The sequence below is a fragment of the Carassius carassius genome, chromosome 18 (assembly GCF_963082965.1).
Source record: "Carassius carassius chromosome 18, fCarCar2.1, whole genome shotgun sequence".
Taxonomy (NCBI): Eukaryota; Metazoa; Chordata; class Actinopteri; order Cypriniformes; family Cyprinidae; genus Carassius; species Carassius carassius.
Window position 1 is genome coordinate 27,881,082 of NC_081772.1, and position 26,375 is coordinate 27,907,456.

Genomic DNA, 26,375 nt, shown 5'->3' on the forward strand with positions numbered 1-26,375 from the left:
AAGTAAATTACAAAATAAGCCAAATCAATAAAGAAACCAATACAATAAACAAAACAAACAGTATAAAGGGAACAAACAAACTCCAAAACCAAAGAAACCATACAAACACGCTTATACAAAGCTGGTAATTCTAGGATGGGAGGGCAGGCCGAAGCACCCAGCCCAACACATACAATGTGGAGTTAGTTGGAGCAGCTACAGCCAAGAATGGGAATGACAAATAAACAAACACACAGCAAAACAGCAACGTCGTCGTAATCCTGTTTTATGAAGGAAGTGATTGCCCCAACAGGACGGAATGCTCCCAAAGATAGTCCTGCTAAAAACAGTGATTCATTAACTTGTCAAATTCACTCATTAAGAAAGAGTGAAACTATACATACCAGATTTTGGTCATCAGGAGACACAAGTTAAACAGTTGCTCACAGCACAATTCTCAACAGTTTATTTGAAGATGAATGAACTCAAACCCAGCCAGGAATAATGGCAGCCTTACACACCACCGCAAAGCAGATGGAATTCCAGCTACAATAAATGAATTTAGTTAATTGATATGCCATAGCTCTTACAATATTAGCCAAACGGCTAACAACATACCTTTAAGCAGAACCCACACACACCAAGGGCAGAGCTAGCAAATGACGCATCCCAGGTAGCCTAATTGCAGCCTTTATATCAGCAGTACCATGTTCTGATAGGCTGTCGTTCTAATTACAGGGGAGGGAACTTATCCAGTCGGCCACACACAGCTCCAAAGGGCCACACTCTGTTGATGTGTGCTGGTCAGAGTGGTTTAATTGCAACTAAAAATCAGCTCAAACTTGTCTAAAAACACCTTTTGCAAACCAGTGGCGAATGTTTTGTTGGAAGTCTAATCTATTGAATGCAATTAACAAATCGGACAATACCATTAAATATTAAATGTCTGTATAATATATATTTCTAACCTATACAGAGCTTGATTCATGAGGCCAATAAGAGACTAATAATTACAACTCCTTTTTGATAGTTCAAATATGTCACTGAAACGCGAACAAAATTAGTCAATTTATCCGAGATCAGATAAAGCCCATATGGACACTAGTTCATGCGTTTATAGAAATCAACTACGCAAACCATCTGAGTGGAGGCGGTGCTTCAGAATGGAATTCCATTTGAGTTGAGATATGAAGTTAAGACTATATTTTCAGGGATCATTTCTATAGTTTTTTACTTGGAAATGTGTTTTGAAAGTGTTTGTCTCCCAACCCACGATGATGAGCTGTAATACTCTTTTCTGAGAGCGAATTAAGGATAGAACTATGACTTTTATCACAAGTTCTGTCGTTGATGAGTGTTAATATTGCTTTTGGCAATGTTGAAGAAAGGAGTATGATCTGAGTGGTGTTGAAGTGATAAGATATTGGAGGATTTTTTTTTAAAAAGCAGTGTATTTTCTACAGAGTGCATGTTGAATAAATCAGAATTAGCTTTTTTGAGAATATGTAGTAGAGTGTTCTGTTTGAAACATCAAATTTAAAAAAAACAGGTCACAAACTGTGTTGACCCACAATTTGAGGTCGGCCAACACACGTTATGAAAGTGGTGACGAGAGAATGAACTTTTTGTAACTTTGAATTGACTATGTTTTCAATGTCAAATGCAGAAATGTTAATTCATCAGTTCATGACCTCAGAGTTAGATTATTTTTATGCTTTATTGGGTGGTTGTTCTACATGCTTAATGACGATGTCCAGCTGCTCCAAAATGCAGTAGCAAGAGTTCTCACTAGAACCAGGATTTATGACCATATCAGTCCGGTTCTGTCAACACAGCCCTCGCTCCCTATTAAACAGTGTATAGATTTTAAAATCCTAATAATTACTTATAAAGCTCCGAATGGTTTAGCACCTCAGTAGATGAGCAAACTCTTATTGTACTATAGTCCTCCACTTCCGCTGCACTCTCAAAACTCTGGCTATTTGATAATATCTAGAATATCAAATTCGACTGCGGGAGGCAGATCCTTTTCCTATTTAGCACTCAAACTCTGGAATAATCTACCTAACACTGTTCAGGAGGCAGACACACTCTGTCGTTTTAAATCTAGATCAAACGACCATCTCTTTAAGATGGCTTACACATAACATACTTACACATTTCTGTCAGTCAAATCCGTGCCGTAAATAGGTAGACCAGAACTGGGAACACTTCCAATAACATAAATGTACTTGTTACATCATAAGAAGAATGGCATCTACGCTAATATTAGTCTGTTTCTTTCTTATTCCCAGGTTACCGTAGCCACCAGATCAAGTCCGTATCCAGCTCAGATTGTGGATCATCACCTAGAGATGACCTCTATCACCCTAAATTTTTCAGGGGGGACCAGGACAACTAGATGAGCCCCAGAGACAGATCCCCATTGAAGACCTTGCCTCCTGGATGGCAATTGGGACAAGACCACGGAACCAGATGACAATCTAACTTTGCTGCAGCATGGATTAACCTCCTGGGTCGTCTGGCTGGAGAAGATCTGGCCCCCCGAATGAACCTGGTTTCTCCAACAGTTTGGGCTCCATTCTGTCACCGATGGAGTTTTGGTTCCTCGCCGCTGCCGCCTCTCGCTCGCTTAGTTGGGGACACTTCATTTCCAGCGATATCATCGACTTGATTTCTCAGATACTATTTAAACTGAACTGAGCTGAACGATGACATCGCATAATTCAATGATGAACTGCCTTTTAACTGAAAACGTAATGTTTACTATTGTCCTTTTTCATTGACACACTATTTTCCTATTTTGTTACTGAGAAGCTGCTTTGACCAAATCTGTACTGTTAAAAGCGCTATATACAAAGAGGTGACTTGACTGAACCAATTGCCTGGTAAAAGGGTTCGCTGTTTTGCACAGCTCCAAAGGGCCACACTCTGTTGATGTGTGCTGCTCAGAGTGGTTTAATTGCAACTAAAAATCAGCTCAAACTTGTCTAAAAACACCTTTTGCAAACCAGTGGCGAATGTGTTGTTGGAAGTGTAATCTATTGAATGCAATTAACAAATCGGACAATACCATTAAATATTAAATGTCTGTATAATATATATTTCTAACCTATACAGAGCTTGATTCATGAGGCCAATAAGAGACTAATAATTACAACTCCTTTTTGATAGTTCAAATATGTCACTGAAACGCAGACAAAATTAGTCAATTTATCCGAGATCAGGTAAAGCCGATATGGACACTAGTTCATGCGTTTATAGAAATCAACTACGCAAACCATCTGAGTGGAGGCGGTGCTTCAGAATGGAATTCCATTTGAGTTGAGATATGAAGTTAAGACTATATTTTCAGGGATCAATTCTATAGTTTTTTACTTGGAAATGTGTTTTGAAAGTGTTTGTCTCCCAACCCACGATGATGAGCTGTAATACTCTTTTCTGAGAGCAAATTGAGGATAGAACTATGACTTTGATCACAAGTTCTGTCATTGATGAGCGTTCATATTGCTTTTGGCAATGTTGAAGAAAGGAGTATGATCTGAGTGGTGTTGAAATGATATGATATTGGAGGATTTTTTGAAAGCTGTGTGTTTTCTAAAGAGTGCATGTTGAATAAATCAGATTTAGCTTTTTTGAGAAAACGTAGTAGAATGTTCTGTTTGAAAGATCAAATTTAAAAAAACAGGTCACAAACTGTGTTGTTCCACAATTTGAGGTCGGCCAACACACGTTATGAAAGTGGTGACGAGAGAATGAACTTTTTGGAAATTTGAATTGACTGACTATGTTCTCAATGTCAAATGAAGAAATGTTAATTCATCAGTTCATGACCTCAGAGTTAGATTATTGTTATGCTTTATTGGTGGTTGTTCTACATGCTTAATGACGATGTCCAGCTGCTCCAAAATGCAGCAGCAAGAGTTCTCACTAGAACCAGGATTTATGACCATATCAGCCCGGTTCTGTCAACACAGCACTCGCTCCCTATTAAACAGTGTATAGATTTTAAAATCCTATTAATTACTTATAAAGCTCTGAATGGTTTAGCACCTCAGTAGATAAGCAAACTCTTATTGTACTATAGTCCTCCACGTCCGCTGCACTCTCAAAACTCTGGCTATTTGATCATATCTAGAATATCAAATTCGACTGCGGGAGGAAGATCCTTTTCCTATTTACCGCCCAAACTCTGGGATAATCTACCTAACACTGTTCAGGAGGCAGACACACTCTTTAATTTTAAATCTAGATCAAAGAACCATCTCTTTAAGATGGATTACACATAACATACTTACACATTTCTGTCAGTCAAATCCGTGTAGTAAATAGGTAGACCGGAACTGGGAACACTTCCAATAACACACAATGTACTTGTTACATCATAAGAAGAATGGCATCTACGCTAATATTAGTCTGTTTCTTTCTTATTCCCAGGTTACCGTAGCCACCAGATTAAGTCCGTATCCAGCTCAGATTGTGGATCATCACCTAGAGATGACCTCTATCACCCTAAAGTTTTCAGGTGGGACCAGGACAACTAGATGAGCCCCAGAGACAGATCCCCATTCAAGACCTTGCCTCCTGGATGGCAATTGGGACAAGACCACGGAACCAGATGACAATCTAACTTTGCTGCAGCATGGATCAACCTCCTGGGTCGTCTGGCTGGAGAAGATCTGGCCCCCCGAATGAACCTGGTTTCTCCAACAGTTTGGGCTCCATTCTGTCACTGATGGAGTTTTGGTTCCTCGCCGCTGCCGCCTCTCGCTCGCTTAGTTGGGGACACTTCATTTCCAGCGATATCATCGACTTGATTTCTCAGATACTATTTAAACTGAACTGAGCTGAACGATGACATCGCATAATTCAATGATGAACTGCCTTTTAACTGAAAACTGAATGTTTACTATTGTCCTTTTTCATTGACACACTATTTTCCTATTTTGTTACTGAGAAGCTGCTTTGACCAAATCTGTACTGTTAAAAGCGCTATATACAAAGAGGTGACTTGACTGAACCAATTGCCTGGTAAAATTGTTCGCTGTTTTGCACAGCTCCAAAGGGCCACACTCTGTTGATGTGTGCTGGTCAGAGTGGTTTAATTGCAACTAAAAATCAGCTCAAACTTGTCTAAAAACCCTTTTGCAAACCAGTGGCGAATGTTTTGTTGGAAGTGTAATCTATTGAATGCAATTAACAAATCGGACAATACCATTAAATATTAAATGTCTGTATAATATATATTTCTAACCTATACAGAGCTTGATTCATGAGGCCAATAAGAGACTAATAATTATAACTCCTTTTTGATAGTTCAAATATGTCACTGAAACGCGGACAAAATTAGTCAATTTATCCGAGATCAGGTGAAGCCCATATGGACACTAGTTCATGCGTTTATAGAAATCAACTACGCAAACCATCTGAGTGGAGGCGGTGCTTCAGAATGGAATTCCATTTGAGTTAAGATATGAAGTTAAGACTTTATTTTCAGGGATCAATTCTATAGTTTTTTTATTTGGAAATGTGTTTTGAAAGTGTTTGTCTCCCAACCCACGATGATGAGCTGTAATACTCTTTTCTGAGAGCGAATTGAGGATAGAACTATGACTTTGATCACAAGTTCTGTCATTGATGAGCGTTCATATAGCTTTTGGCAATGTTGAAGAAAGGAGTATGACCTGAGTGGTGTTGAAGTGATATGATATTGGACGATTTTTTGAAAGCAGTGTATTTTCTAAAGAGTGCATGTTGAATAAATCAGATTTAGCTTTTTTGAGAAAATGTAGTAGTGTTCTGTTTGAAACATCAAATTTAAAAAAACAGGTCACAAACTGTGTTGTTCCACAATTTGAGGTCGGCCAACACATGTTATGAAAGTGGTGACGAGAGAATTAACTTTTTGGAATTTTGAATTGACTGACTATGTTCTCCATGTCAAATGCAGAAATGTTAATTCATCAGTTCATGACCTCAAGAGTTAGATTATTTTTATGCTTTATTGGTGGTTGTTCTACATGCTTAATGACGATGTCCAGCTGCTCCAAAATGCAGCAGCAAGAGTTCTCACTAGAACCAGGATTTATGACCATATCATCCCAGTTCTGTCAACACAGCACTCGCTCCCTATTAAACAGTGTATAGATTTTAAAATCCTATTAATTACTTATAAAGCTCTGAATGGTTTAGCACCTCAGTAGATGAGCAAACTCTTATTGTACTATAGTCCTCCACGTCCGCTGCACTCTCAAAACTTTGGCTATTTGATGATATCTAGAATATCAAATTCGACTGCGGGAGGCAGATCCTTTTCCTATTTACCGCCCAAACTCTGGAATAATCTACCTAACACTGTTCAGGAGGCAGACACACTCTTTAATTTTAAATCTAGATCAAAGAACCATCTCTTTAAGGTGGCTTACACATAACATACTTACACATTTCTGTCAGTCAAATCCGTGCAGTAAATAGGTAGACCGGAACTGGGAACACTTCCAATAACACACAATGTACTTGTTACATCATAAGAAGAATGGAATCTACGCTAATATTAGTCTGTTTCTTTCTTATTCCCAGGTTACTGTAGCCACCAGATCCAGTCTGTATCCAGCTCAGATTGTGGATCATCACCTAGAGATGACCTCTATCGCCCTGAATTTCAAGGGGGACCAGGACAACTAGATGAGCCCCAGAGACAGATCCCCATTGAAGACCTTGCCTCCTGGATGGCAATTGGGACAAGACCACGGAACCAGATGACAATCTAACTTTGCTGCAGCATGGATCAACCTCCTGGGTCGTCTGGCTGGAGAAGAACTGGCCCCCCGAATGAACCTGGCTTCTCCCACAGCTTGGGCTCCATTCTGTCACCGATGGAGTTTTGGTTCCTCGCCGCTGCCGCCTCTCGCTCGCTTAGTTGGGGACACTTCATTTCCAGCGATATCATCGACTTGATTTCTCAGATACTATTTAAACTGAACTGAGCTGAACGATGACATCGCCTAATTCAATGATGAACTGCCTTTTAACTGAAAACTGAATGTTTACTATTGTCCTTTTTCATTGACACACTATTTTCCTATTTTGTTACTGAGAAGCGCTATATACAAAGAGGTGACTTGACTGAACCAATTGCCTGGTAAAAGGATTCGCTGTTTCGCACAGCTCCAAAGGGCCACACTCTGTTGATGTGTGCTGGTCAGAGTGGTTTAATTGCAACTAAAAATCAACTCAAACTTGTCTAAAAACACCTTTTGCAAACAAGTGGCGAATGTTTTGTTGGAAGTGTAATCTATTGAATGCAATTAACAAATCGTACAATACCATTAAATATTAAATGTCTGTATAATATATATTTCTAACCTATACAGAGCTTGATTCATGAGGCCAATAAGAGACTAATAATTACAACTCCTTTTTGATAGTTCAAATATGTCACTGAAACGTGGACAAAATTAGTCAATTTATCCGAGATCAGGTAAAGCCCATATGGACACTAGTTCATGCGTTTATAGAAATCAACTACGCAAACCATCTGAGTGGAGGCGGTGCTTCAGAATGGAATTCCATTTGAGTTGAGATATGAAGTTAAGACTATATTTTCAGGGATCAATTCTATAGTTTTTTACTTGGAAATGTGTTTTGAAAGTGTTTGTCTCCCAACCCACGATGATGAGCTGTAATACACTTTTCTGAGAGCGAATTGAGGATAGAACTATGACTTTGATCACAAGTTCTGTCGTTGATGAGCGTTCATATTGCTATTGGCAATGTTGAAGAAAGGAGTATGATCTGAGTGGTGTTGAAGTGATATGATATTGGAGGATTTTTGAAAGCAGTGTATTTTCTACAGAGTGCATGTTGAATAAATCAGATTTAGCTTTTTTGAGAAAATGTAGTAGAGTGTTCTGTTTGAAACATCAAATTTAAAAAAACAGGTCACAAACTGTGTTGTTACACAATTTCAGGTTGGCCAACACAGGTTATGAAAGTGGTGACGAGAGAATTAACTTTTTGTAATTTTGAATTGACTGACTATGCTCTCAATGTCAAATGCAGAAATGTTAATTCATCAGTTCATGGCCTCAAAGTTAGATTATTGTTATGCTTTATTGGGTGGTTGTTCTACATGCTTAATGACGATGTCCAGCTGCACCAAAATGCAGCAGCAAGAGTTCTCACTAGAACCAGGATTTATGACCATATCAGTCCGGTTCTGTCAACACAGCCCTCGCTCCCTATTAAACAGTGTATAGATTTTAAAATCCTAATAATTACTTATAAAGCTCCGAATGGTTTAGCACCTCAGTAGATGAGCAAACTCTTATTGTACTTGGTCCTCCACTTCCGCTGCACTCTCAAAACTCTGGCTATTTGATAATATCTAGAATATCAAATTCGACTGCGGGAGGCAGATCCTTTTCCTATTTAGCACCCAAACTCTGGAATAATCTACCTAACACTGTTCAGGAGGCAGACACACTCTGTCGTTTTAAATCTAGATCAAACAACCATCTCTTTAAGATGGCTTACACATAACATACTTACACATTTCTGTCAGTCAAATCCGTGCAGTAAATAGGTAGAGCGTAACTGGAAACATTTCCAATAACACACAATGTAATTGTTACATCATAAGAAGAATGGCATCTACGCTAATATTAGTCTGTTTCTGTCTTATTCCCAGGTTACCGTAGCCACCAGATCAAGTCCGTATCCAGCTCAGATTGTGGATCATCACCTAGAGATGACCTCTATCACCCTAAATTTTTCAGGGGGGACCAGGACAACTAGATGAGCCCCAGAGACAGATCCCCATTGAAGACCTTGCCTCCTGGATGGCAATTGGGACAAGACCATGGAACCAGATGACAATCTAACTTTGTTGCAGCATGGATCAACCTCCTGGATCGTCTGGCTGGAGAAGAACTGGCCCCCCGAATGAACCTGGTTTCTCCAACCGTTTGGGCTCCATTCTGTCACCGATGGAGTTTTGGTTCCTCGCCGCTGCCGCCTCTCGCTTGCTTAGTTGGGGACACTTCATTTCCAGCGATATCATCGACTTGATTTCTCAGATACTATTTAAACTGAACTGAGCTGAACGATGACATCGCATAATTCAATGATGAACTGCCTTTTAACTGAAAACGTACTCGGTTACTAAACGTAACCTCGGTTCTCTCTAGAAGAGTGAACGAGTACTGCGTCTTAGCTAAGACGCTACGGGAAAAGTCTCTTTTCACAAAATACTGAAGCAAAAAATTATCCTTAATTTTGTATTTTTGTAAAGCGCATTTGCAGCAGTACACAGCCATAGGCGAGACGGCTCGTTCGCTCATTGGCTTGTTCTGCGGCAACTGCACAGCCTATTGAGCGCAGGCTGATGCAACATGGCGAAACGGGTGTGGCCCAACCTATAAAAGGAGCTCGAAAAGGCTGACTCACCTGATTTATTTCATCGCCGAAGCGAACCAGAGTGAATCATGCGCACGGCAGAGAACGCAGTACTCGTTCGCTCTTCTAGAGAGAACCGAGGTTACGTTTAGTAACTGAGTACGTTCTCTTACGAGAGCTCTCTCGTACTGCGTCTTAGCTAAGACGCTACGGGAACCCAATGTAAAACGCCGTGCGCACAGGGATCACACACCAATAAACCTGAAGCAACGCCCAGGATTTACAGTGCACAGTCACCTGAGGGACTCACAGAGAGTCCAGGACAGAAAAGGAGGAAAGCCCTCCGTCCCATATCTAGCAGCATCCGTAGATGCAGGGGAAGTCGTGGCTTAATGGTTAGAGAGTCGGACTCCCAATCGAAAGGTTGTGAGTTCGAGTCCCGGGCCGGCAGGAACTGTGGGTGGGGGGAGTGCATGTACAGTTCTCTCTCCACCCTCAATACCATGACTTAGGTGCCCTTGAGCAAGGCATCGAACCCCCAACTGCTCCCCGGGCGCTGCAGCATAAATGGCTGCCCACTGCTCCGGGTGTATGCTCACAGTGTGTGTGTGTGTGTTCACTGCTCTGTGTGTGTGCATTTCGGATGGGTTAAATGCAGAGCACAAATTCTGAGTATGGGTCACCATACTTGGCTGATTGTCACTTCACTCACTTCAGATGCGGCAATATGACATATATCACACAGCCGAGGCAAAGCCTGACCAATGTGCCAATGCGGGTCTTACGCAATACTGCCCATATAACAGTCGGCAGCGCATAGCGCTCATGAACTCAGAATTCCCCTTAGGGCCCTGATTCGACTATACCGACAGCAGCCTTGCTTGCAAGGCGGGAACCTCCAGGTTATAGAACCTGATAAATGTAGACGGCGAGGCCCAACCTGCCGCCATACATATATCCTGCAAGGAGATCCCAGTAGACCACGTCCACGATGAGGCGACGCCTCTTGTAGAGTGTGCTCTGATGCCCAATGGGCACTGAAGGCCCCTGGAAGCGTAAGCTAACGCTATGGCGTCAACTATCCATCTGGATAGAGTCTGTCTCGAAACAGCCATTCCCTTGGAACGTCCACCGAACGAGACAAACAGCTGCTCCGTCTGCCGAAAGGCAGCAGAGCGAGACACATAAGCTCTTAAAACCCTGACAGGGCAAAGAAGACTCGAGTCTCTATCCTCTCCTTACACCGGCAGGGCAAACAGGGCAATAACCTGAGCCCGAAACGGCGTGTTGAGGGATTTCGGTACATAACCGTGCCTAGGTTTGAGTATGACCCTTGAGTCATTAGGCCCAAACTCCAAGCACGACTGGCTCACCGAGAGCGCGTGCAAATCACCCACACGCTTCACCGAAGCGAGAGCCAACAAGAATACCGTCTTGAACGACAGATGTTGAAGGCTAACCAATTGGATAGGCTCAAAAGGGCGACCCTTCATGGCCTCCAAAACCACCGAGAGGTCCCACATAGGGACATAGGGACCAAATCATTCCTTCCTATTGACTGACCGAGCGCTGTTTCAGAAAACGCTGCGATGGCCGCCACATAAACTTTGAGCGTGGATGGGGCTCTGCCCTTATCCAACAGCTCCTGTAGGAAGGAGAGAACCTCCGTCACCTCATAACTAAGGGGTGAATATCCTCGAGCTGTGCACCAGCTGGAGAACACTGACCACTTCGAGGCATACAGACGTCGTGTCGACGGAGCTCTAGCCTGAGTGATGGTATTCAGCACTCCCACTGCGAGATCAGTGGGTAACCGTTGAGCGCCCACACATGGAGGGACCACAACTCCGGTTGAGGGTGCCAAATCGAGCCCCTGGCCTGTGAGAGGAGGTCCCTCCTCAACGGTACTGGCCATGGGGCGACATCTGCTAACTGCATCAAATCTGTGAACCATGGTTGGTTCTTCCAAAGAGGTGCTACAAGCAGTATTGAACATCTCGTTTCTCTCACCCGTTCTATCACCTGCGGAAAGAGGGAGACGGGAGGGAAAGCATAAAGCGGGCAGCACGGCCATTCCCGTGACAGCGCGCTTTCGTTCTTGGAAAAGACCGCAGGGCAGTGAGCGTTTTCGTGGGACGCGAAGAGGTCCACCTCCGCCCTGCCAAATCTCTCCCACAACAGCCGGACTGTTTGCGAGGGTAGAGACCATTCGCCCGTAGGAACATTCCCTCTGGACAGCCTGTCTGGATCCAGATTCTGTAGCCCAGGCACATGCACTGCCCTCAGCGAACGCACGTTGCGCTGAGCCCAAACCAGGAGGCGTTCCGCTAGCCTGCACAGGTTTCAGGACCCGAGACCGCCCTGGCGATTTATGTAGGACACCACAGACATGTTGTCCGAACGGACTAAGACGTGGTGATCCTTGATTTGGGGACAAAAGCGCATCAGCGCGTTCTCCACTGCCAGTATTTCCAGACAGTTGATATGATGGAGCTTTTCCCGTTCTGACCATAGGCCTAAGGACGGTCTGCCCTCGAGCAGCGCTCCCCATCCCGAAGTGGAGGCGTCCGTCGACACCATCTTCACATTCGGGGAAGTCCCCAGGCTTACACCTGATCGGTACCAGCCGTTCGCTGTCCAAGGTGCCAGAGCTGTGACACAGCTCTGATTGACCTTGAGATGCAGCCGGCCAGACGCCCACGCTCAGCGCGGCACCCGCGTCTTCAGCCAGAACTGCAGGGGGCGCATGCGGAGCAAGCCCAGCTGCAGAGCCGGAGATGCTGAGGCCATGAGGCCCAGCATCCTCTGACAGTGTTTGAGCGACACGGTCGCGCCGCAGCGGAAAGAACTCACTGCACGCTGAATGCCCATCACGCGCTGTGGTGACAGCCATGCCGTCATGGAACACGAGTTCAGAACTATACCCAGAAACAGAATCGTCTGACTGGGGTTCAGCGAACTCTTCGCCCAATTGACACTGAGGTCGAGCTTCTCGAGGTGATCGAGTAAAACGGCCCTGTGGTCCACGAGCTCCCCTCGTGATCGTGCCAGAACCAGCCAGTCGTCCAAATAATTCAGCACTCGCATGCCTCTGAGTCTGAGAGGAGCGAGCGCTGCATCCATGCACCTCGTAAACGTACGAGGAGCCACGGACAAGCCGAACGGCAGGACTGTAAACTGGTATACCTGGCCCTCGAAGGCGAATCTCAAATATCGCCTGTGGTTTGACGCTATCTGTATTTGAAAATACGCGTCCTTCAGATCTATTGACATGAACCAGTCACCTCTGCGAATCTGCGCGAGGAGCTTCCTGGTCGTAAGCATTTTGAAACTGCATTTCATCAATGCCTTGTTCAGCTGTCTAAGATCCAGTATGGGCCTGAGACCCCCGTCTCTCTTGGGCACCAGAAAGCATCTGCTGTACAGCCCCCCCTCGCTTTGAGCTTGAGACACAGGCTCTACAGCCCCTCTGCTCAACTGTTTTGATATTTCGGCCCGAAGTATGTGTGCTACTTCTGTTTTGACCGTAGTTTCGACGCGCGCTGAAAAGCGTGGAGGGCGTCGAAAAAACTGTAGCGAGTAGCCTCCCTTATAATGCCTAGCACCCAATCCGAAACCCCTGGAAGCGCTGACCATGCATCTGCATGAATGGCTAAGGGCTGGATGCGAAGCGCGCTCTGTTGACTGGGCAACGGCGGCGCTCGGGTGTGCTGCGCATTTGAGGCGGGGAGCGCGCTGATCACAGCGGGCAGATCGCTCCTCCTCGACCCCGTCCCGGTGCTTAACCGACTGGGGGAAGGCTGAGCAGGTCCCGTGGGACTCGATATGTCTGCGAGTAACTGTGGGCTGCATATGTGCACATTTACCACTTTCAACTCGCTGTCTGCCTGTGCAGAGCGTACGTGCACGGGCCTCGTTTTTACAGAAGCCACGCGCCGTATGTGACATAGTGTATGTGGGCACTGGGGAGTGGGCACGTTTACTATGCGGCGTGCTTGACCGATCTGTGTCGATCTTATGTGTGCGAGCCCTGTGTGCAGGGCTGTGCTTACATGTGGAGATGGGCACTGAGGAGTGGGCATCGTCACTGCATTTATAGCACCATCGGTGGTGGCCGGACGAGCGTGCACGGGTTTCGTTTTTACAGAAACAATGTGACGCGTGTGACATAGTAATTGTGGGCACTGAGGGGTGGGCACGCTTACTATGCAGTGTGCGCGATCGACTTGAGTCGCTTTTATGGGCGCAGGCCCTGTGTGCAGGTCTGTGCTTACATGTGAAGATGGGCACTGAGGAGTGGGCATCGTCAATACATTTATAGCACCATCGGCGTGGCCGGATGACCGTGCACGGGTTTCCTTTTTACAGAAACCACATGACGCATGTGACATAGTGATTGTGGGCACTGAGGAGTGGGCACGTTTACTATGTAGTGCGCGTGATCGACTTGAGTCGCTTTTATGGACGCGAGCCCTGTGTGAAGGGCTGTGCTTATATGTGGAGATGGGCACTGAGCAGTGGGCATCGTCACTACATTTATAGCACCATCGGCCGTGTCCGGGACACCAGAAATTACACCTTTTTCGGGAAATATCTGGGTAGCCGTGATAACGGTTTTTGTGTGCAGGCAAGCGGGCAAACGTACAGGCTTGCGCATTGCAAAAGACGCTGAAACAGTCACAATCTCTGGAACTGAAACAGCAGCGCGCTTAGGTGAGAGCCCGGCCACAGCGGAACTCGTACACCGGCGCTTCGATGAAGCAGCCATCGTGTGTAGTGCAGACGCAGCGTCATGCAGCAGGCATAGATGGCTTTCCTAGGATGGCTTCGGGGCTCCCGGCCTCACCGTAATCCTCTGCCGCGGTCCCCGCGGCGCGGGGCGACGGCCGGTAGAGCGAGAACGGGGGTCTCGAGCTGTGTTGCTGAAGCTGTTGTGATAACGGCTTTTGTGTGCAGGCAAGCGGGCAACTGTGGAGGCTTGCGCGTTGCAGAAAACGCTGAGACAGTCACAATTCCTGGAACTGAAACAGCGGCGCGCTTGGGTGAGAGCTCGGCCACAGCGGAACTCGTACACCTGCGCTTCGATGAAGCAGCCATCACGAGTAGTGCAGCCGCAGCGTCACACAGCAGGCTTTAGATGGCAACACCGCTTTTGCCGCTGTCCAGCAGAGGGCAGACAAACATGCGTCGCTATCGGCTGTTCCACCGGCGGAAGTGACTGGTAGTTCCTGTTTTTAGCATCATCAGAGTGGAGAATGCTAGTGAGACAGACGAACGAGTTTGCGCTGAATATGGAGAGTTCCAAGCCTTCGCCACCTCTTCGTGAAGCTCAGGAAGAAATGAGGTGGGGTTTGAGAAGTACGCTCATCCGAAAGGAAAATACCATCCAGCCGGGAACGAGAGGGGGGGCGCTGGTGCAGACCACTCGCGGCCGAGACTCGTCGCGGCCAACGCGAGCACTCGCCCCGGCTCCTTCTCGGTGTCAGCTCGTCTGCTGGGCTTCTGAGCAGAAGGCACGAGATCCTCGGAGCTCGCCCAGCCCTCACTGCCCGAAGCTAGCAGAGAGCGCGTGTCCTCTTCCCCCGACGCGGCCCTGAGATCGACTTCCTTGGACGACGCGCCGGCAAACAGCGGGAGTCACCATGGCAACAGCTCGCAGTGAGGGCATCCGCCGTCAGCGAGCGCTGCATGATCTTCACCCAGGCAGGAGACACAGATGACGTACCGGTCTCCCTCGCTGAGTGGGGCTCTGACGAGCCGCAGGAAGGCATCTTAAAAAAGACGCGAGCTCTTTTACGAGTGTGTGTCGCAGGGCGAACACACACACACACATAAAGAACAGTTGAAAATAACAGAATTGAAAGGATATAGGCGCCGGACAGCACAGCAGGATCGGCAGTGGAAGGCGGCGAAGGCCAGCAGCTTCAGAATGGCTCGTCCCGCTGATATGCCTCTCAGACGGCGCTTGCTTCCACCGTGATCCAGCGATGCGTGAGCTTCGCTGAAGAGATGAAAAATCAGGTGAGTCAGCCTTTTCGAGCTCCTTTTATAGGTTGGGCCACACCCGTATCGGCGGGAAGTGGCAAGAAGGGCGCGAATTGGTCTGATGTTGCATCAGCCTGCACTCGATAGGCTATGCAGTTGCCGCAGAACAAGCCAATGAGCGAACGAGCCGTCTCGCCTATGGCTGTGTACTGCTGCAAATGCGCTTTACAAAAATACAAAATTAAGGATAATTTTTTGCTTCAGTATTTCGTGAAAAGAGACTTTTCCCGTAGCGTCTTAGCTAAGACGCAGTACGAGAGAGCTCTCGTAAGAGAACTGAATGTTTACTATTGTCCTTTTTCATTGACACACTATTTTCCTATTTTGTTACTGAGAAGCTGCTTTGACCAAATCTGTACTGTTAAAAGCGCTATATACAAAGAGGTGACTTGACTGAACCAATTGCCTGGTAAAAGGGTTCGCTGTTTCGCACAGCTCCAAAGGGCCACACTCTGTTGATGTGTGCTGGTCAGAGTGGTTTAATTGCAACTAAAAATCAGCTCTAACTTGTCTAAAAACACCTTTTGCAAACCAGTGGCGAATGTTTTGTTGGAAGTGTAATCTATTGAATGCAATTAACAAATCGGACAATACCATTAAATATTAAATGTCTGTATAATATATATTTCTAACCTATACAGAGCTTGATTCATGAGGCCAATAAGAGACTAATAATTACAACTTTTTGATAGTTAAAATATGTCACTGAAACGCGGACAAAATTAGTCAATTTATCCGAGATCAGGTAAAGCCCATATGGACACTAGTTAATGCATTTATAGAAATCAAGTACGCAAACCATCTGAGTGGAGGCGGTGCTTCAGAATGGAATTCCATTTGAGTTGAGATATGAAGTTAAGACTATATTTTCAGGGATCATTTCTATAGTTTTTTACTTGGAAATGTGTTTTGAAAGTGTTTGTCTCACAACCCACGATGATGAGCTGTAATACACTTTTCTGAGAGCGAATTGAGGATAGAACTATGACTTTGATCACAAGTTCTGTCGTTGATGAGCGTTCATATTGCTATTGGCAATGTTGAAGAAAGGAGTATGATCTGAGTGGTGTTGAAGTGATATGATATTGGAGGATTTTTGAAAGCAGTGTATTTTCTACAGAGTGCATGTTGAATAAATCAGATTTAGCTTTTTTGAGAAAATGTAGTAGAGTGTTCTGTTTGAAACATCAAATTTAAAAAAATAGGTCACAAACTGTGTTGTTACACAATTTCAGGTCGGCCAACACAGGTTATGAAAGTGGTGACGAGAGAATTAACTTTTTGTAATTTTGAATTGACTGACTATGCTCTCAATGTCAAATGCAGAAATGTTAATTCATCAGTTCATGGCCTCAAAGTTAGATTATTGTTATGCTTTATTGGGTGGTTGTTCTACATGCTTAATGACGATGTCCAGCTGCACCAAAATGCAGCAGCAAGAGTTCTCACTAGAACCAGGATTTATGACCATATCAGTCCGGTTCTGTCAACACAGCCCTCGCTCCCTATTAAACAGTGTATAGATTTAAAATCCTAATAATTACTTATAAAGCTCCGAATGGTTTAGCACCTCAGTAGATGAGCAAACTCTTATTGTACTTGGTCCTCCACTTCCGCTGCACTCTCAAAACTCTGGCTATTTGATAATATCTAGAATATCAAATTCGACTGCGGGAGGCAGATCCTTTTCCTATTTAGCACCCAAACTCTGGAATAATCTACCTAACACTGTTCAGGAGGCAGACACACTCTGTCGTTTTAAATCTAGATCAAACAACCATCTCTTTAAGATGGCTTACACATAACATACTTACACATTTCTGTCAGTCAAATCCGTGCAGTAAATAGGTAGACCGGAACTGGAAACATTTCCAATAACACACAATGTAATTGTTACATCATAAGAAGAATGGCATCTACGCTAATATTAGTCTGTTTCTGTCTTATTCCCAGGTTACCGTAGCCACCAGATCAAGTCCGTATCCAGCTCAGATTGTGGATCATCACCTAGAGATGACCTCTATCACCCTAAATTTTTCAGGGGGGACCAGGACAACTAGATGAGCCCCAGAGACAGATCCCCATTGAAGACCTTGCCTCCTGGATGGCAATTGGGACAAGACCATGGAACCAGATGACAATCTAACTTTGTTGCAGCATGGATCAACCTCCTGGATCGTCTGGCTGGAGAAGAACTGGCCCCCCGAATGAACCTGGTTTCTCCAACAGTTTGGGCTCCATTCTGTCACCGATGGAGTTTTGGTTCCTCGCCGCTGCCGCCTCTCGCTTGCTTAGTTGGGGACACTTCATTTCCAGCGATATCATCGACTTGATTTCTCAGATACTATTTAAACTGAACTGAGCTGAACGATGACATCGCATAATTCAATGATGAACTGCCTTTTAACTGAAAACGTACTCGGTTACTAAACGTAACCTCGGTTCTCTCTAGAAGAGTGAACGAGTACTGCGTCTTAGCTAAGACGCTACGGGAAAAGTCTCTTTTCACAAAATACTGAAACAAAAAATTATCCTTAATTTTGTATTTTTGTAAAGCGCATTTGCAGCAGTACACAGCCATAGGCGAGACGGCTCGTTCGCTCATTGGCTTGTTCTGCGGCAACTGCACAGCCTATTGAGCGCAGGCTGATGCAACATCAGACCAATAGCGCTTCGCGCCCTTCTTGCCACTTTCCCGGCGAAACGGGTGTGGCCCAACCTATAAAAGGAGCTCGAAAAGGCTGACTCACCTGATTTATTTCATCGCCGAAGCGAACCAGAGTGAATCATGCGCACGGCAGAGAACGCAGTACTCGTTCGCTCTTCTAGAGAGAACCGAGGTTACGTTTAGTAACTGAGTACGTTCTCTTACGAGAGCTCTCTCGTACTGCGTCTTAGCTGAGACGCTACGGGAACCCAATGTAAAACGCCGTGCGCACAGGGATCACACACCAATAAACCTGAAGCAACGCCCAGGATTTACAGTGCACAGTCACCTGAGGGACTCACAGAGAGTCCAGGACAGAAAAGGAGGAAAGCCCTCCGTCCCATATCTAGCAGCATCCGTAGATGCGGCAATATGACATATATCACACAGCCGAGGCAAAGCCTGACCAATGTGCCAATGCGGGTCTTACGCAATACTGCCCATATAACAGTCGGCAGCGCATAGCGCTCATGAACTCAGAATTCCCCTTAGGGCATTCCCCAACCTGCCGCCATACATATATCCTGCAAGGAGATCCCAGTAGACCACGTCCACGATGAGGCGACGCCTCTTGTAGAGTGTGCTCTGATGCCCAATGGGCACTGAAGGCCCCTGGAAGCGTAAGCTAACGCTATGGCGTCACCTATCCATCTGGATAGAGTCTGTCTCGAAACAGCCATTCCCTTGGAACGTCCACCGAACGAGACAAACAGCTGCTCCGTCTGCCGAAAGGCAGCAGAGCGAGACACATAAGCTCTTAAAACCCTGACAGGGCAAAGAAGACTCGAGTCTCTATCCTCTCCTTACACCGGCAGGGCAAACAGGGCAATAACCTGAGCCCGAAACGGCGTGTTGAGGGATTTCGGTACATAACCGTGCCTAGGTTTGAGTATGACCCTTGAGTCATTAGGCCCAAACTCCAAGCACGACTGGCTCACCGAGAGCGCGTGCAAATCACCCACACGCTTCACAGAAGCGAGAGCCAACAAGAATACCGTCTTGAACGACAGATGTTGAAGGCTAACCAATTGGATAGGCTCAAAAGGGGGACCCTTCATGGCCTCCAAAACCGCCGAGAGGTCCCACATAGGGACTGACGGAGGTCTGGGAGGATTCAGCCTCCTAGCTCCTCTGAGGAACCGGATGACCAAATCATTCCTTCCTATTGACTGACCGAGCGCTGTTTCAGAAAACGCTGCGATGGCCGCCACATAAACTTTGAGCGTGGATGGGGCTCTGCCCTTATCCAACAGCTCCTGTAGGAAGGAGAGAACCTCCGTCACCTCATAACTAAGGGGTGAATATCCTCGAGCTGTGCACCAGCTGGAGAACACTGACCACTTCGAGGCATACAGACGTCGTGTCGACGGAGCTCTAGCCTGAGTGATGGTATTCAGCACTCCCACTGCGAGATCAGTGGGTAACCGTTGAGCGCCCACACATGGAGGGACCACAACTCCGGTTGAGGGTGCCAAATCGAGCCCCTGGCCTGTGAGAGGAGGTCCCTCCTCAACGGTACTGGCCATGGGGCGACATCTGCTAACTGCATCAAATCTGTGAACCATGGTTGGTTCTTCCAAAGAGGTGCTACAAGCAGTATTGAACATCTCGTTTCTCTCACCCGTTCTATCACCTGCGGAAAGAGGGAGACGGGAGGGAAAGCATAAAGCGGGCAGCACGGCCATTCCCGTGACAGTGCGCTTTCGTTCTTGGAAAAGACCGCAGGGCAGTGAGCGTTTTCGTGGGACGCGAAGAGGTCCACCTCCGCCCTGCCAAATCTCTCCCACAACAGCCGGACTGTTTGCGAGGGTAGAGACCATTCGCCCGTAGGAACATTCCCTCTGGACAGCCTGTCTGGATCCAGATTCTGTAGCCCAGGCACATGCACTGCCCTCAGCGAACGCACGTTGCGCTGAGCCCAAACCAGGAGGCGTTCCGCTAGCCTGCACAGGTTTCAGGACCCGAGACCGCCCTGGCGATTTATGTAGGACACCACAGACATGTTGTCCGAACGGACTAAGACGTGGTGATCCTTGATTTGGGGACAAAAGCGCATCAGCGCGTTCTCCACTGCCAGTATTTCCAGACAGTTGATATGATGGAGCTTTTCCCGTTCTGACCATAGGCCTAAGGACGGTCTGCCCTCGAGCAGCGCTCCCCATCCCGAAGTGGAGGCGTCCGTCGACACCATCTTCACATTCGGGGAAGTCCCCAGGCTTACACCTGATCGGTACCAGCCGTTCACTCTAGCCCAGCTGCAGAGCCGGAGATGCTGAGGCCATGAGGCCCAGCATCCTCTGACAGTGTTTGAGCGACACGGTCGCGCCGCAGCGGAAAGAACTCGCTGCACGCTGAATGCCCATCACGCGCTGTGGTGACAGCCGTGCCGTCATGGAACACGAGTTCAGAACTATACCCAGAAACAGAATCGTCTGACTGGGGTTCAGCGAACTCTTCGCCCAATTGACACTGAGGTCGAGCTTCTCGAGGTGATCGAGTAAAACGGCCCTGTGGTCCACGAGCTCCCCTCGTGATCGTGCCAGAACCAGCCAGTCGTCCAAATAATTCAGCACTCGCATGCCTCTGAGTCTGAGAGGAGCGAGCGCTGCATCCATGCACCTCGTAAACGTACGAGGAGCCACGGACAAGCCGAACGGCAGGACTGTAAACTGGTATACCTGGCCCTCGAAGGCGAATCTCAAATATCGCCTGTGGTTTGACGCTATCTGTATTTGAAAATTCGCGTCCTTCAGATCTATTGACATGAACCAGTCACCTCTGCGAATCTGCGCGAGGAGCTTCCTGGTCGTATGCATTTTGAAACTGCATTTCATCAATGCCTTGTTCAGCTGTCTAAGATCCAGTATGGGCCTGAGACCCCCGTCTCTCTTGGGCACCAGAAAGCATCTGCTGTACAGCCCCCCCTCGCTTTGAGCTTGAGACACAGGCTCTACAGCCCCTCTGCTCAACTGTTTTGATATTTCGGCCAGAAGTATGTGTGCTACTTCTGTTTTGACCGTAGTTTCGACGCGCGCTGAAAAGCGCGGAGGGCGTCGAAAAAACTGTAGCAAGTAGCCTCCCTTATAATGCCTAGCACCCAATCCGAAACCCCTGGAAGCGCTGACCATGCATCTGCATGAATGGCTAAGGGCTGGATGCGAAGCGCGCTCTGTTGACTGGGCAACGGCGGCGCTCGGGTGTGCTGCGCATTTGAGGCGGGGAGCGCGCTGATCACAGCGGGCAGATGGCTCCTCCTCGACCCCGTCCCGGTGCTTAACCGACTGGGGGAAGGCTGAGCAGGTCCCGTGGGACTCGATATGTCTGCGAGTAACTGTGGGCTGCATATGTGCACATTTACCACTTTCAACTCGCTGTCTGCCTGTGCAGAGCGTACGTGCACGGGCCTCGTTTTTACAGAAGCCACGCGCCGTATGTGACATAGTGTATGTGGGCACTGGGGAGTGGGCACGTTTACTATGCGGCGTGCTTGACCGATCTGTGTCGATCTTATGTGTGCGAGCCCTGTGTGCAGGGCTGTGCTTACATGTGGAGATGGGCACTGAGGAGTGGGCATCGTCACTGCATTTATAGCACCATCGGTGGTGGCCGGACGAGCGTGCACGGGTTTCGTTTTTACAGAAACAATGTGACGCGTGTGACATAGTAATTGTGGGCACTGAGGGGTGGGCACGCTTACTATGCAGTGTGCGCGATCGACTTGAGTCGCTTTTATGGGCGCAGGCCCTGTGTGCAGGTCTGTGCTTACATGTGGAGATGGGCACTGAGGAGTGGGCATCGGCACTGCATGTATAGCACCATCGGCCGTGGCCGGACGAACGTGTACGGGTTTCGTTTTTACAGAAACCACATGACGTGTGTGACATAGTGATTGTGGGCACTGAGGAGTGGGCACTTTTACTATGTAGTGCGCGTGATCGACTTGAGTCGCTTTTATGGGCGCGGGCCCTGTGTGCAGGGCTGTGCTTACATGTGAAGATGGGCACTGAGGAGTGGGCATCGTCAATACATTTATAGCACCATCGGCGTGGCCGGATGACCGTGCACGGGTTTCCTTTTTACAGAAACCACATGACGCGTGTGACATAGTGATTGTGGGCACTGAGGAGTGGGCACGTTTACTATGTAGTGCGCGTGATCGACTTGAGTCGCTTTTATGGACGCGAGCCCTGTGTGAAGGGCTGTGCTTATATGTGGAGATGGGCACTGAGCAGTGGGCATCGTCACTACATTTATAGCACCATCGGCCGTGTCCGGGACACCAGAAATTACACCTTTTTCGGGAAATATCTGGGTAGCCGTGATAACGGTTTTTGTGTGCAGGCAAGCGGGCAAACGTACAGGCTTGCGCATTGCAAAAGACACTGAAACAGTCACAATCTCTGGAACTGAAACAGCAGCGCGCTTAGGTGAGAGCCCGGCCACAGCGGAACTCGTACACCGGCACTTCGATGAAGCAGCCATCGTGTGTAGTGCAGACGCAGCGTCATGCAGCAGGCATAGATGGCTTTCCTAGGATGGCTTCGGGGCTCCCGGCCTCACCGTAATCCTCTGCCGCGGTCCCCGCGGCGCGGGGCGACGGCCGGTAGAGCGAGAACGGGGGTCTCGAGCTGTGTTGCTGAAGCTGTTGTGATAACGGCTTTTGTGTGCAGGCAAGCGGGCAACTGTGGAGGCTTGCGCGTTGCAGAAAACGCTGAGACAGTCACAATTCCTGGAACTGAAACAGCGGCGCGCTTGGGTGAGAGCTCGGCCACAGCGGAACTCGTACACCTGCGCTTCGATGAAGCAGCCATCACGAGTAGTGCAGCCGCAGCGTCACACAGCAGGCTTTAGATGGCAACACCGCTTTTGCCGCTGTCCAGCAGAGGGCAGACAAACATGCGTCGCTATCGGCTGTTCCACCGGCGGAAGTGACTGGTAGTTCCTGTTTTTAGCATCATCAGAGTGGAGAATGCTAGTGAGACAGACGAACGAGTTTGCGCTGAATATGGAGAGTTCCAAGCCTTCGCCACCTCTTCGTGAAGCTCAGGAAGAAATGAGGTGGGCTTTGAGAAGTACGCTCATCCGAAAGGAAAATACCATCCAGCCGGGAACGAGAGGGGGGGCGCTGGTGCAGACCACTCGCGGCCGAGACTCGTCGCGGCCAACGCGAGCACTCGCCCCAGCTCCTTCTCGGTGTCAGCTCGTCTGCCTCACTGCCCGAAGCTAGCAGAGAGCGCGTGTCCTCTTCCCCCGACGCGGCCCTGAGATCGACTTCCTTGGACGACGCGCCGGCAAACAGCGGGAGTCACCATGGCAACAGCTCGCAGTGAGGGCATCCGCCGTCAGCGAGCGCTGCATGATCTTCACCCAGGCAGGAGACACAGATGACGTACCGGTCTCCCTCGCTGAGTGGGGCTCTGACGAGCCGCAGGAAGGCATCTTAAAAAAGACGCGAGCTCTTTTACGAGTGTGTGTCGCAGGGCGAACACACACACACATAAAGAACAGTTGAATATAACAGAATTGAAAGGATATAGGCGCCGGACAGCGCAGCAGGATCGGCAGTGGAAGGCGGCGAAGGCCAGCAGCTTCAGAATGGCTCGTCCCGCTGATATGCCTCTCAGACGGCGCTTGCTTCCACCGTGATCCAGCGATGCGTGAGCTTCGCTGAAGAGATGAAAAATCAGGTGAGTCAGCCTTTTCGAGCTCCTTTTATAGATTGGGCCACACCCGTATCGGCGGGAAGTGGCAAGAAGGGCGCGAATTGGTCTGATGTTGCATCAGCCTGCACTCGATAGGCTATGCAGTTGCCGCAGAACAAGCCAATGAGCGAACGAGCCGTCTCGCCTATGGCTGTGTACTGCTGCAAATGCGCTTTACAAAAATACAAAATTAAGGATAATTTTTTGCTTCAGTATTTCGTGAAAAGAGACTTTTCCCGTAGCGTCTTAGCTAAGACGCAGTACGAGAGAGCTCTCGTAAGAGAACTGAATGTTTACTATTGTCCTTTTTCATTGACACACTATTTTCCTATTTTGTTACTGAGAAGCTGCTTTGACCAAATCTGTACTGTTAAAAGCGCTATATACAAAGAGGTGACTTGACTGAACCAATTGCCTGGTAAAAGGGTTCGCTGTTTCGCACAGCTCCAAAGGGCCACACTCTGTTGATGTGTGCTGGTCAGAGTGGTTTAATTGCAACTAAAAATCAGCTCTAACTTGTCTAAAAACACCTTTTGCAAACCAGTGGCGAATGTTTTGTTGGAAGTGTAATCTATTGAATGCAATTAACAAATCGGACAATACCATTAAATATTAAATGTCTGTATAATATATATTTCTAACCTATACAGAGCTTGATTCATGAGGCCAATAAGAGACTAATAATTACAACTTTTTGATAGTTAAAATATGTCACTGAAACGCGGACAAAATTAGTCAATTTATCCGAGATCAGGTAAAGCCCATATGGACACTAGTTCATGCGTTTATAGAAATCAAGTACGCAAACCATCTGAGTGGAGGCGGTGCTTCAGAATGGAATTCCATTTGAGTTGAGATATGAAGTTAAGACTATATTTTCAGGGATCGTTTCTATAGTTTTTTACTTGGAAATGTGTTTTGAAAGTGTTTGTCTCCCAACCCACGATGATGAGCTGTAATACTCTTTTCTGAGAGCGAATTGAGGATAGAACTATGACTTTGATCACAAGTTCTGTCGTTGATGAGCATTCATATTGCTTTTGGCAATGTTGAAGAAAGGAGTATGATCTGAGTGGTGTTGAAGTGATATGATATTGGAGGATTTTTTGAAAGCAGTGTATTTTCTACAGAGTGCATGTTGATTAAATCAGATTTAGCTTTTTTGAGAAAATGTAGTAGAGTGTTCTGTTTGAAATATCAAATTTTAAAAAACAGGTCACAAACTGTGTTGTTCCACAATTTGAGGTCGGCCAACACACGTTATGAAAGTGGTGACGAGAGAATGAACTTTTTGTAACTTTGAATTGACTGACTATGTTCTCAATGTCAAATGCAGAAATGTTAATTCATCAGTTCATGACCTCAAAGTTAGATTATTGTTATGCTTTATTGGGTGGTTGTTCTACATGCTTAATGACGATGTCCAGCTGCTCCAAAATGCAGCAGCAAGAGTTCTCACTAGAACCAGGATTTATGACCATATCAGCCCGGTTCTGTCAACACAGCACTCGCTCCCTATTAAACAGTGTATAGATTTTTAAATCCTAATAATTACTCATAAAGCTCCGAATGGTTTAGCTCCTCAGTAGATGAGCAAACTCTTATTGTACTATAGTCCTCCACGTCCGCTGCACTCTCAAAACTCTGGCTATTTGATAATATCTAGAATATCAAATTCGACTGCGGGAGGCAGATCCTTTTCCTAATTAGCACCCAAACTCTGGAATAATCTACCTAACACTGTTCAGAAGGCAGACACACTCTGTCATTTTAAATCTAGATCAAACAATCATCTCTTTAAGATGGCTTACACAAAACATACTTACACATTTCTGTCAGTCAAATCCGTGCAGTAAATAGGTAGACCGGAACTGGGAACACTTCCAATAACACACAATGTACTTGTTACATCATAAGAAGAATGGCATCTACGCTAATATTAGTCTGTTTCTTTCTTATTCCCAGGTTACCGTAGCCACCAGATCAAGTCCGTATCCAGCTCAGATTGTGGATCATCACCTAGAGATGACCTCTATCACCCTGAATTTCAGGGGGGACCAGGACAACTAGATGAGCCCCAGAGACAGATCCCCATTGAAGACCTTGCCTCCTGGATGGCCATTGGGACAAGACCACGGAACCAGATGACAATCTAACTTTGCTGCAGCATGGATCAACCTCCTGGGTCGTCTGGCTGGAGAAGAACTGGCCCCCCGAATGAACCTGGTTTCGCCCACAGCTTGGGCTCCATTCTGTCACCGATGGAGTTTTGGTTCCTCGCCGCTGCTGCCTCTCGCTCGCTTAGTTGGGGACACTTCATTTCCAGCAATATAATCGACATGATTTCTCAGATACTATTTAAACTGAACTGGCACATCTGGCACCCGTGGAAAGATGATCTGGCCCACATGTAGCGTGGAATGATGGCACTTGGGCGGACCGCTCCTGTTTGCCAGATTTGAGCCACAAGCAGGCCATAGCAATGCCACATGTCAGCCAAGAGTAAAGAAATTAACCAGAACTGGACCTTATCTGAGCCACAAAAT

At 47.0% G+C, this 26,375-nt stretch overlaps 6 non-coding genes across 6 annotated transcripts; all 6 read left to right on the forward strand.

The window, feature by feature from the left end:
* The first annotated feature begins 1,174 nt into the window (after positions 1 to 1,174).
* LOC132092909 (small nucleolar RNA U3) lies at positions 1,175 to 1,385 on the forward strand. The gene has a single exon (XR_009422290.1). It is a non-coding gene; the product is annotated as a small nucleolar RNA U3 (small nucleolar RNA).
* A 1,933-nt stretch (positions 1,386 to 3,318) lies between these two features.
* LOC132092896 (small nucleolar RNA U3) lies at positions 3,319 to 3,529 on the forward strand. The gene has a single exon (XR_009422279.1). It is a non-coding gene; the product is annotated as a small nucleolar RNA U3 (small nucleolar RNA).
* A 1,931-nt stretch (positions 3,530 to 5,460) lies between these two features.
* LOC132092936 (small nucleolar RNA U3) lies at positions 5,461 to 5,672 on the forward strand. Its single transcript, XR_009422315.1, has one exon. It is a non-coding gene; the product is annotated as a small nucleolar RNA U3 (small nucleolar RNA).
* A 1,899-nt stretch (positions 5,673 to 7,571) lies between these two features.
* On the forward strand, positions 7,572 to 7,782 carry LOC132092912 (small nucleolar RNA U3). The gene has a single exon (XR_009422293.1). It is a non-coding gene; the product is annotated as a small nucleolar RNA U3 (small nucleolar RNA).
* Positions 7,783 to 16,277: 8,495 nt separating this feature from the next.
* Positions 16,278 to 16,488, forward strand: LOC132092889 (small nucleolar RNA U3). Its single transcript, XR_009422272.1, has one exon. It is a non-coding gene; the product is annotated as a small nucleolar RNA U3 (small nucleolar RNA).
* An 8,207-nt stretch (positions 16,489 to 24,695) lies between these two features.
* On the forward strand, positions 24,696 to 24,906 carry LOC132092888 (small nucleolar RNA U3). The gene has a single exon (XR_009422271.1). It is a non-coding gene; the product is annotated as a small nucleolar RNA U3 (small nucleolar RNA).
* Positions 24,907 to 26,375: the final 1,469 nt, after the last annotated feature.